We start from the raw sequence: 13735 nt of genomic DNA, 5'->3' as shown, positions 1-13735 counted from the left end.
CATCCGAGTATTTTTTTACCCTATTAGTTTCTTGGAATATGTCCTTAAAACTTAACGATATCGCACAAAGACATATGTATTAAATAGCTCCTTCGAAACTAGCATGTTTTCTTTCCTTTACTTATAAGCAGATGTAATTCAAAATTAAGGTATCGTTTATGGTTTGAACAAAATCAGTTAATGCACTATGGTATGACTGGATTTCTGGTTCATCACTTGATTGTCTGGTTTCTTTACAGGCGCATGGCAGTACTGTTGTGCGATGTCAGGCACCACAAACTGTGTGAGTGGCGGGTGACACCTGGTGTCAACAGCATGTCAGTGGTCCATTCATATTCCTTTTACCGCTTATTTGCCAATTTTACGCCCAATGGAATCGGTTTCGCCGGAAAATCGAGACTGGTGTTGACGTTTTACGTTGACGAACATCAGTTCGTGTGTGGGTATATACTTGGCATATGATGTAGTAGACATTTTTTTAGTGTCTGTCGTGAGTGAGTTGCGTTTTACACCTTTTAGCAATATCCCAGCGGTATAGTGACGGGATACCCTAGAAATGAACTTCACACATTGTATCCCGGTGGGGAATCAAACCAGGTCATTCGGCATGACGAGTGGACGTTTTAACCACTAGGGTACCCCACCAACCAGACAATGTCTACAGATTAATAGAGTTAGTGAGTTAGTTAGTTTGTGTATCAGTGTTAATAGTGGCAAAGTCTGTAGTTACATCGAAATGTTGGGTGGTTTGTGCCTCAATGTTAATGGCAGTGCAAGTGTCTGTAGCTATATCGAGTTAGTTGGTGGTGTGTGCCTCAATGTTAATAGCAGTGAAAGTGTCTGTAGCTATATCGAGTTAGTGGGTGGTGTGTGCCTTATTGTTAATAGCAGTGAAAGTGTCTGTAGCTAGTTACATCGAGTAGGGTGGGTGGTGTGTTCCTCGATGTTAATAGCAACGAAAGTGTCTTTAGCTATATTGAGTTAGTGGGTGGTGTGTGCCTCAATGTTAATAGCAGTGAAAGTGTCTGTAGCTATATCGAGTTAGTGGGTGGCGTGTGCCTTATTGTTAATAGCAGTGAAAGTGTCTGTAGCTATATTGAGTTAGTGGGTGGTGTGTGCCTCAATGTTAATAGCAACGAAAGTGTCTTTAGCTATATTGAGTTAGTGGGTGGTGTGTGCCTCAATGTTAATAGCAGTGAAAGTGTCTGTAGCTATATCGAGTTAGTGGGTGACGTGTGCCTTATTGTTAATAGCAGTGAAAGTGTCTGTAGCTTGTTACATCGAGTAGGGCGGGTGGTGTGTGCCTCAATGTTAATAGCAGTGAAAGTGTTTGTAGTTATATCGAGTTAGTTGGTGGCGTGTGCCTTATTGTTAATAGCAGTGAAAGTGTCTGTAGCTATATCGAGTTAGTGAGTGGTGTGTGCCTCAATGTTAATAGCAGTGAAAGTGTCTGTAGCTATATCGAGTTAGTGGGTGGTGCGTGCCTCAATGTTAATAGCAGTGAAAGTGTCTGTAGCTATATCGAGTTAGTTGGTGGTGTGTGCCTTATTGTTAATAGCAGTGAAAGTGTCTGTAGCTAGTTACATCGAGTAGGGTGGGTGGTGTGTTCCTCGATGTTAATAGCAACGAAAGTGTCTTTAGCTATATTGAGTTAGTGGGTGGTGTGTGCCTCAATGTTAATAGCAGTGAAAGTGTCTGTAGTACATCGAGTTAGTGGGTGGCGTGTGCCTTATTGTTAACAGAAGTGAAAGTGTCTGTAGCTATATCGAGTTACTTGGTAGTATATTCCTCAGCGTTGGTAGCAATGACTGTCTTTCATAGTATATACGTAGGTGCTTGTAGTTGTGACACTGTCTGAGATATTGTAGGCATATGCTTTAGCCTAAACAGTTTTGATGTGGCTTGTAGTTATCTCTCGGTTCGTGTCTGCTAGGTGCCACAGCGTTGGTAGTTGGTAGTAGTGTTTCTTGGATCAACATTTTAGTAATGTTTATAATTTGTTAAAATGTATTCAGTATATCAGTATGTCAGTTGGGTACAAGAGTATCGTACCAAAGTGTGTATCACCACGAGATGTGTACTCTTTACTAAGCCAGGGCGGTTGTTCCGCACCTCGGGCATCCGTGTCAAAGACTCGGCATTGGCCGATCCCTTCTCAATCCCTTCTGGTGCTTTTTCAACACCTTCACTTAACGTTTAACACTGCGCATGATGGTTGTGTTGAAGGATGTGGTCCCTCTTGGTCTTTTGGCATTGGGGGCTCTATGTTTTCGTGGGTACAAGGGGAAAACGAGTGTGCAATGTTTTGTTTTTTTTAATCAATACCCCACGTCCAGTGGCATGGTTGATGACAAAATGGAGAACTGAGTTGCCAGAGTTCTCAGACGTCCATGGTTGGAGGTTATGCATTCGTATCATGGTAAAAGTAAATAAGTCAGAACTCATAATATGTGCTATTAAATAGGCGAGAGGAGTACCAAGATAAAAAAATTAATGAAAAACAAGACACATACCAAGAACAATAGTATTGTTTCATTTGTGAACACCTATAGCCTCAGAAATTGCACATCTAATGCCAGTTGTGCGCGTTAACTTTCCAGGACCAGTGCAACACAAACAGATGAAGGATTGTTGAAATAAGTTAAATAACTTCACTGTGCAAGACCGACAAAGAACCTTAAAAGATTGTTGTGTTTTGTCAAATTATAATTCTGTTCAATTAGAACAGACTGTATGAAGTGTGAAAGACAACAGCAATTGTAGGGATGCGTTTTTCTTTCACATGTAATGGGCTTTATATCTTGAAAGTTCTATTTTGCATGACGCAGTTCTGTGATATCCAAATATTACCTGTGAAAAGAGGAACAAAATGAAGTCAAGTTCTACATTTCAGCGTGCCAAGAACAGATTGACTTCACGATTTCATTAGATCTTTCGCCAAACATTGCGCAGGGTGAATTTGATAGTGCGAAGTGTGTTTTAACTCAGATCATCACAGGTGATGTCGGGCCAAGTTCAATCCAAGTTGGTCTCATAACTTTCCGCAAGTCGGGAACCTTCCAGTTCCATCTGGACGAGTATACTGACACTGCCCATGTGATCAGTGAGATCCAAGCCGTCATTTTGATTCAATGAGATGAGCTTACTGGCACAGACACTAAGATCCGCATCGGACTGAGGGACAGCAGATGTCTGATACTGCCTCACCGCCTCAAGAGACAGACCATGCAACTGCCAGGAATGTCGTCCTGCTGATCACGGACGGAAAGGCAAACAGGACATCATTCTTAATAACACAGACCAACAAGTTAACAGACCCATCATAAGCCGAGGTTTATGTAATATGGATGGGCAACAACCCCTATATCGCTCTGCTGTCGTCCATACCGTCCTAGTAGAACCTTCTCTGACTATATCATATATTTACTGCAGGGAAACTTGCTTGCATAAAGCAACAGTGTTTGTATTATGGTTACATCGGGGCTGCTTGGCAGTTCGTACAGAGATTGTAATGTTTGATAATCAAGGAACGCTTGTAAAACGTAATATTTAAGCAGGACAGTTCCTTTTTAAATGTTGTCAAGTGTTGGATGAATACTGCGGCTTTGTCAAGGTGACCTGTAAATAATCGAATATGGGCCAATGACTGAAAACATGAACAACGATGCACGCCATCTGCTCACGATAGGATGACACGTATTTAGCCCTATTGCAGAGCCTGAACCCATTTTAGTCAACTCTTCCGAAAGGCATTGATTACGGAGGACCAGTTTGTTTTTTAATGGCTAGATTTAAAAAAAATGGTTAATTTCGACACTTTTTGCTTGTTTTTGTACTGGGCGTAATTCCTGTTAAGGAATCTACTATCCATCTTGGATAAGCGGGGCCTGAACCGACGGCACATGCACCTGCAACGATTGGTTGAAGAGGATGCTTGTGATATATAGATGATTGATTCGGTGAGTAAGTGTTGTTTATGTAGCAGTCACCAATATTGCACCTATATCAAGGCGGCCTTGAAATAATCGAGCATGGACCAGGCACAACAGTGACTAAAACATGAACAACGATCAACACCATCAGGCCAAGATGACACGCAATTAACCATACAGCAGAACCTGAACACCAAATTCATTTTAGTTGACTCTCTCCACAGGCAATGGTTACGAAGGAATAGTACTTCACAGGAATGCTCAGCTAGTCACACGTGGTTTGCAAATGGTTAGATCGATACAAAAACAGATTGTTCTATCATTGTTTTCTTTCCAGGAATATTAAACTATTCACATATGTTTTCTTAAATGGGTTGATTAATAAGAAAGACGAGTTGTTTCAAAATTGTTGAATGATCAAGTCTGGGCCAGGCAAACCAGCAAATGAAAACGTGAGATACGATTCACACCATCTGGGCACGATGACATGCAGTTAGTCAAGGCACATATAGCCTGGTGGACAGGGCACAATATAGGCACATATAGCTTCGTTGACAAGGATATTTGGGAATGTTAATGCAGGCACATATAGCATGGTGGACATGGATATTGAGAAATGTCAATATAGGCACATATAGCCCAGTGGACAAGGATAATGAGGAATTCCAATGCAGGCACATATAGCCTGGTGGACAGGGATATTTGGGAATATCAATGCAGGCACATATAGCCTGGTGGACAAGGAAAATGGTGCATATCAATGCAGGCACATATAACTTGGTGGACAAGGAAAATGAGGAAACATCAATGCAGGCACATATAGCCCGGTGGTCAAGGATATTATGGAATATCAATGCAGGCACATATAGCCTGGTGGACAAGGATATTATGGAATATCAATGCAGGCACATATAGCCTGGTGGACAAGGAGAATGGGGAATACCAATGCAGGCACATTTAGCATTGTGGACAAGGATAATGAGGAATATCAATGCAGGCACATATAGCCTGGTGGACAAGGATATTTGGGAATGTTAATGCAGGCACATATAGCTTGGTGGACAAGGATATAGAGGAATGTCATTATAGGCACATATAGCCTAATGGACAAGAATAATAGGGATTATCAATGCAGGCACATATAGCCTGGTGGACAAGGATATTTGGGAATGTTAATGCAGGCACATATAACCCGTTGGTCAAGGATATTGGGGAATGTCAATGCAGACAAATATAGCCCATGGACAAGGATATCGAAGAATGTCAATGCAGGCACATACAGCCTGGTGGACGAGGATACTGAAGAATGTCAATATAGGCACATATAGCCTGGTGGACAAGGATATTTGCGAATGTTAATGCAGGCACATATAGTCTGATGCACATGGATATTGAGGACTGTCAATATAGGCACATATAGCCTGGTGGCCAAGGATATTGAAGACTGTCAATATAGGCACATATAGCCTGGTGGACATGGATATTGAGGAATGTCAATAAAGGCACATATAGCCTGGTGGATATGGATATTTAGGAATGTTAATGCAGGCACATATAGCCTGGTGGACAAGGATATTGAGGAATGTCATTAGAGGCACATATAGCTTGGTGGACAAGGACATTGAGGAATGTCAATGTAGGCTCATATAGCCTGGTGGACAAATATATTGGGGAATGACAATGCAGGCACATATAGCCTGTTGGTCAAGGATATTGGGAAATCGCAATGCAGGCACATATTGCCCGGTGGACAAAGATATCTAGGAATTCCAATGCAGGCACATATAGCCTGGTGGACAAGGATAATGGGGAATATCAATGCAGGCACATATAGCCTGGTGGACAAGGATATTTGGGAATGTTAATGCAGGCACATATAGCCTGTTGGTCAAGGATATTATGGAATGACAATGCAGGCACATATAGCCTGGTGGACAAGGATATCGAGGAATATCAATGCAGGAACATACAGCCTGGTGGACAAGGATATTGAGGAATGTCAATATAGGCACATATAACCTAGTGGACAAGGGTATTTGGGAATGTTAATGCAGGCACATATAGCTTGGTGGACAAGGATATTGAGGAATGTCATTACACGCACATATAGCTTGGTGGCCAAGGATATTGAGCAATGTCAATTTAGGCACATATAGCTTGGTGGACAAGGATATTGAGAAATGTCAATATAGGCACATATAGCTTGGATGACATGAATATTGAGAAATGTCAATGCAGGCACATATAGCCCGGTGGACATGGATATTGAGGACTGTCATTATAGGCACATATAGCCTGGTGGCCAAGGATATTGAGGAATATCAATGCAGGCACATAGAGCCTGGTGGACAAGGATATTTGGGAATGTTAATGCAGGCACATATAGACTGGTGGACAAGGATATTGAGGAATGTTAATATAGGCACATATAGCCTGGTGGACAAGGATACTGGGGAATGTCAATATAGGCACATATAGCCTGGTGGACAAGGATATTGAGGAATGTCAATATAGGCACATATAGCCTGGTGGACAAGGATATTGGGGAATGCCAATGCAGGCACTTATAGCCTGTTGGTCAAGGATACTGGGAAATGGTAATGCAGGCACATATAGCCTGGTGGACAAGAATATTGAGGAATATCAATGCAGGCACATAGAGCCCGGTGGACAAGGATACTGGGGAATGTCAAAATAGGCACATATAGCCTGGTGGACAAGGATATTGAGGAATGTCAATATAGGCACATATAGCCCGGTGGACAAGGATATTGAGGAATGTCAATATAGGCACAAATAGCTTGGTGGACAAGGATATTGAGGAATGACAATATAGGCACATATAGCTTGGTGGACAAGGATATTGGGGAATGACAATGCAGGCACATATAGCCTGTTGGTCAAGGATATTGGGAAATGGTAATGCAGGCACATATAGCCTGGTGGACAAGGATATCGAGGAATTCCAATGCAGGCACATATAGCCTGGTGGACAAGGATATTGAGGAATGTCAATATAGGCACATATAGCCTGGTGGACAAGGATATTGAGGAATATCAATGCAGGCACATAGAGCCTGGTGGACAAGGATATTGAGGAATATCAATGCAGGCACATAGAGCCTGGTGGACAAGGATATTTGGGAATGTTAATGCAGGCACATATAGACTGGTGGACAAGGATATTGAGGAAAGTTAATATAGGCACATATAGCCCGGTGGACAAGGATACTGGGGAATGTCAAAATAGGCACATATAGCCTGGTGGACAAGGATATTAGGGAATGTTAATGCAGGCCCATATAGCCTGGAGAAAAGTGGTAGGAGGGAATGTCAATTTAGGCACAGAGTTATGAAGATCCAGATCACCCAAACGTGCATATGAGATTTTGCAGAAAAATATCATATACACACGAATCCGTTGATCATAATCTATGCTTTTTTCTTTCTTCCTCCCTGGCTCAATTCGGGAAGCTTTGTTTGTTTGTAACGCCGCATTCAGCAATATTTCAGCTATATGACGGCGATCTGTAAACAATCGAGTCTGGACCAGACAATCCAGTGATTGATATCATAAGCATCGATCCACGCAATTGGAATACGATGACATGGATCAACCAAGTCAGCGACCCTGACCACCCGATCCCGTTAGTCGCCTCTTACGACAAGAACATCAACTTTAGAACCTCAACACTAGTGGTTATATGTTCAGAACATCAACACTAGTGGTTAAATGTTGACTGAAATGAAATAATTTACTTTTAAGTAATTTACATGCTCACTTTATTAGTGACCGTGGACACTTAACACGTTACTATGTGACATTATATTGTTACATGTTGTTAGACGAACGTAATGTGATGCTAATACTAAGCTGCTAAAGACGTATTGCTTTATATGAAAATGACTTATTGACAATAATCACCATATTCGAGAGAGTCATAACTAAACTATCCAGATGACTTTATGGATACTAACATTTCAGTTGTACTATTGTTGAAATGGTTAAACAACAAAATCTAAATTTTAGTAAAACCCAGTAGAAACCGTACGTTCAATGTAGCCCCAAACTGTAAACATATCATAAAACAATTAATCTATGCCTACCCCGGGTCATCCTTGTGGTTTATCTATCCTCTCTATTATACTTTATACAAAGTACCAATATCACGCTTCCAAACAAACTACCACTACCTATTACAATCATCGAAGTATTAGCATTCATCCAAAACAAATACATAATCTCGTCCATGCTCCAACACAGAAATTATAGATAATGGTATCAAGATATGCACTAATTGCCAAAGGCTTAATACTAAGACAAAGCTAGACGTTTTCTAAAAATTTGAAAGGAAGAAGACAAATATATACTGTTTAAAAGGCATTAATTTTACCCCGAAACTAGAATCAAAGGTAAATATTAGCTCATATAAATTCAATGCCGTGTAAAATAATTAAATGATATTGACTCTGAAAACTGCTATATTTCAAGATTACTGACACAATACGGCCCAAGGTGACCATCTTTCTTCGTAAATATCATAAATATTGTTTGAACACTAGAATCGGACTGCTTTACTACATGTGGTGACTGGAACTTGAAAAAGAAAAAGACATAATTACTAACTCATAAGAAATTCAAAATCTAGAGACACAGTGTTAGAGTTTAAGGAATAATATAATTTATCCATTGTGATAATTAAACTTAACTTCAAAGAGATCGAGACAACCAAATCCAGTAAAGCAATCCAGGTTTGGCTTCATTTTAGTATCCTAAAAAGTCTCTCGTAAATGCTGGTATCGATACAGAATACAGATCACATCAATTGATATATTGTTGTTGTTGTAGTTTTTTCTAAAATTAAAAAAATGTTGAAAAGGGTCAACGAAACTGGAGATTCTCTTTGAGATATAGATATGCTAAATGCACTGAAAAAAATGAAACATGGCAATAGTCCGGGCTCATCGAGGATTTACAGTAAAATTATACAAGTTCTTCCGGCTAGATTAAAACAAGTTCTTATAAGATGATTAAACCTAGGTTATTTGAAAGGATAATTATCAATAATAGTCCAGACAAAATAAGATTTCACATTACAATTTATTTCATTACAATGCATTTCCAAAGAACGGCATACTGAAAGTCTCAAGCAAACCCAGTTTAGGAAATATGTCTTATTTGCATAATCCAATATGGCCACCAATTATCAATATATACTGATAGAAACGAATAAGCGAAACATGAAAATTATAGGGAAATAAGTTTTATTGTCAGTACATTTGACGTAGCGCATACATACAAATTCAACACATGTCAGAATCAAATGTTGATATGTCTTTGTGTGTATTGTTTCCAACGCATGTTTGGTAGCCAAGGCTGGGAGCTCATGATAGCACATCATTTTACGTTGTCTAAAACTATGTGTTCCCATATTCATTTCCATCAGTATATCTGTCATATATCAGATGAGGTTCAATCTTTGATGAAAAAGCATGTGTTGTATTGCAAAATAGCTGTACTGTTTCTCAAAAGATATTCACAACTACTGAACGATTTCGACAATTGACAAATCAATTGTTTGATAGGCATTATTAAGAAGTTGACGGTTACAAGGTAGACACATTTTTATGGATAACAACTTCTTTAATACTGTAAAGAGCAACGTTTCGGTATAGGTCAAGCAAGACTGAATGAGGGACATAGTACAGAATATATATAGTAGGTGGAGGAGTAACACTAACAACAATTGCATACATGAGTGGGATAACATTAGGGTTACAGACCGGCGAAGCCACATTTCGAAAATAGATAGCCCAAATTGATGTGGCTCTCGCGGCAATGGTTATGGTTGCGTGATTGTATAATGTGGCTCTTGCGGCTATGCTGTCAAAACATGCTTTGTGATTCTAACAGGTTACCGTATATAACAAAACAAGTCTTGTTTTCTCATTTTTTATTCAACAAGGATAACATATTCATCAAAACTTTACATTGATGAATATGAATAGCATATGAATATCATAGTGGATTTAATGTCATTACTGCATTACTGCAAAACGTGCATCGATTGCCTTGTACTTCTTTCTTCGTGAAGGTTCTGACCACTGGTGAGAGAGTCTCAGGACTGCAACCTCTTTGAGTGACTGCTCTCGCTGAAATAGCTTCACTACCTCGTAGATGTTCGGGTGGCACTTCTTGGCAAGTTTCTTTATCTTGTTCTGCCACCCTTCCAGGGGATTGTTGGTACGGTGGCCTTGGTTTTCGAAATGGTTCCAAATCTCTGGCATGAAGGCCCCTCCTTGAACCCAACTGGTTGTCACATAGTCCATGAAGGCAGTCACTTTAGGGCCAGCAGGAGAGTCAGCAATGGCATCAAGCCACACATCATCCACTTTGTCACGAGGTACTAGAGGGAGGGCAGCAGCTCTTCTTACCAGCTTCTTCACCTCCTCATCTTCCTTATAGTCCATCACCAGACCTTCTTTCTGCACCCTCCTCCAGATACATTGGGTGAAGTGAAAGAAACACCCTCTAACTAATGTCCCAGGAAATACATCAGTCACAGCATTGTGAGCTGCACTTTCAAAGTCCAACTGAATTGTAAGTGGGTCAAACTCTAAACCTCCTCTACTAGCAAAATCGCATAGGTACTGAAACATGTTGACATAACACTCTTTTGTTCGATTGGACAACAAACAGTAAACTAATGGAAACATATGGCCAAACACCTCAGCATGTAAACAATAAATATGATCTAACAACTTGGGACAGGCATAAAATGTACCATCACAAAATACAATGTCTGCAGAACACAAATGTTCAATGTTCTTGTCTGTAGTGAAGATGAAGATGTCGTCACTAACACGGTGTAGGAACTGGTCGCCTCCCTCAGTCTGGGAGTATTAAATTAGGAGTATAATTAAAATGTGGGACACTCATATAAAGGTATCGGTAATCGGATTAATTACTTACCTGCTAGAATAGTTGAAATGCACTCAGCTGAAAATGTGGCTCTACCGGCAATAGCCATTTCTGAAATGTGGCTCTCCCGGCTAGACACCAACATTAGTAGGTGTTGACAACAAAGGGATAATGCTGTCACAACACGATGGACAGAGAACACATAGGTGGAAGCCAATAGTCCCAAACCATCCCTGTTTGGAAAAGATGTCTAATTTGCATAATCCAATATGGCCACAATTATCAATATAACTTCTGTTTCAAATGAGGTTCAATGTATTGATGAAGAATTGATTGCGAAATAGCTTTGGTCCTTGTAGAAATGCATTGTGTTGAAATAAATTCAGATGCAATTTGTTCCAAATTAAGTGAAAATATGACCTAGATTGCATGGACTATCAGTGGAAATTGAGTTTAAAATGAACATGCTGCTTCATGAGCAGCATGCCACAAAGATACGAGTATAAAAGGAACGATGTATTGTTCATTCACACCTAAATCGTTGATTAATGATGAATAAGATGCCAAGATTAACGTTACTACAGAAACTAAAAGCAATTGGTATGATAAGTCAAGAAGCAACGTATAACAACGTCGCAAGGGCGATTGGCTGTAGCCGAATAAGAGTCACCAGGCCCATGGCCAGTTACAGGCAAACGGGAGAAAGGCCTCGGAATGGCCGGCCTCGGAATGGCAGGCCTCCTGTCACCACCACCTATGAAACCACTACGTACGTATACTCCATCTGGGGAATCGTTTGTCACGGTGTCGTGATCAGCGGCGACTGACATTGGCCATCCGTCAGTCGCTGAACAATGTCAACAAGACTGCGTCGGTACATTATCAGAGCTTAAAGACCAGTAGGAGGCGCAACGCTAACACCGTACGTCAACGAGATCGATAGGCTCTAACCGAAACTGACAAAGAGTTATGTTCACAGACGAGAGTAGATTCCATTCCAAACTTTTGGAAGGAAATATCACTGAACAGTGTTACATTGACCAACTTCTCCGCCGTATTGTACTATCGTTCCTGTTAAAGACGTCCCGGACCTTGTTTCAACAAAATAACACAAGGCCCCATGCAACGTCTTCCCTTGACCAGCACGATCACTTATAACTTATAGAATACGTGTGAGACGACCAGTTCGCCCTTATAACTGAGCTCAGTTAGCACAGACCCTCCGATAAGAATGGTGTCCAATCCCATTTCTTGTCATGAGACGTCTCACATGCGTCTCTGCCCGTTGCCGTGCCAGGGGGTTCATTGAAACCCGTGGTGGGTCATAAACGATATTCTGAAATATTAAATGGAGTTTCATGTTCTGATTTCACTCTTGATAGTTGATCAAATTTGAACAACTAATCACATCCTCCAAACTGTGGACACAATACCTTCATTTTTGTTCTCATTCGAGGCAAAACTTGTAATGCTGTTGTAGTTCATCTCTTTTCACAATACAATAGTTATCATATTTAGTTCTTATCATTATATTGGTCCCGTTCTATTCTATGTATATATTTTCACACAAACTTATGAAATCAAAATATCCCCCTCCCCTACCTGATGTAAGGTAAGACTATTCTGCCCCACCAGTACACAATACACAGAAAGGTCAATTGTTCATCTGGAAAAAAAACAAGTAAAGGAAAAGCTTTAAAAATTGATAATAGGGAATTGCATAATTTCTGTAATTAATGCATCACCTTTGGACATGTCTTCCACACGTGTAAGACAGATATTATGGAAGCTTTACTAATGTTTCAACCCTGATCAAACAAATTTTGAACAAGAGTCAATATGGCAATATGTCAAAATTCAAAAGTGTGAAGCATGACTAAGAAAATGAATTTGCAAATTCCTCCACATGTCTACCGTAAAACCTTTTCAAAGCTTTACTGGGGCCTTTAAATTTGATAATTGGGACATTCAAGTTAGCTCTTGTCATATTGTGTTGTGGAAAGTTTTTTTTCATTCTGAATGTTAATGTAAGACCGGTTTGCCTATCCAAGCTGTTTTCTGAATAAAGATTTGAGAATACCAATAATTTCCTCTGAAAGCATAACATTGAATCTTGAGGTCATGATAAAGTCACCTGTGACTATATGACCAACAGGTTGGTGGCAGTATGAAGAGTCTTTGCAGCAACAAGTAGTGGAATTTACATCATGAGCTGTCAATTCACGTTTGCAATATGTCCCTATTATTGAACATCATGGATAAAATGGTGTATTTTAACTTCTTGAAAATTCTTTAAATTTTAAATATTGTTGGACATTTGGGAAAACTAATTTTTATCCGAGAAAGTTACTTAAAGTTTAAAACGGCATCAATTATCTTGTTCGCAAATTTCAATTTCAAGAACATGCGGTCTTTTTTCTGATTTAGTTGAATCTGTTATGGGTTTGGTCAAATGTACTATACACACGAGTCGATACTGCAGGCTCTTACTGCCTGTAGATTATTTGGGGAATTTTGCTAGAGATCTCTATTGATCCATGTACATAGTGTAATCTGCCGCCCATGCGTAATCCTCACGATGACGTCACACTGTAACAATTATGCGAAAGGAGAGAAAGTACTGAACGTATAAATAAGAGTATTTTGACATCGTAGTTACTTTGTTTTTTTCTATTTATTGCTTACACACACACAGTAGCCATATATATATATATATACACAGTAGCCATATATATATATATATATATATGTATATGGCTAGTGTGTGTGTAAGCACATATATATATATATAATATATATATATATATATACTTCCTTAGTATATATATCATTGCATCACTGCATGGTTCTGATGCTATTCTGCTGGGGGAAGTTTCTTGTT

The sequence above is a fragment of the Haliotis cracherodii genome, unplaced genomic scaffold (genome assembly GCF_022045235.1).
Source record: "Haliotis cracherodii isolate W230 unplaced genomic scaffold, xgHalCrac1.p SCAF_1, whole genome shotgun sequence".
In the NCBI taxonomy this organism is placed as follows: Eukaryota; Metazoa; Mollusca; class Gastropoda; order Lepetellida; family Haliotidae; genus Haliotis; species Haliotis cracherodii.
The sequence above is the reverse complement of the archived record's forward strand: the minus strand, read 5'-3'. Positions refer to the sequence as shown.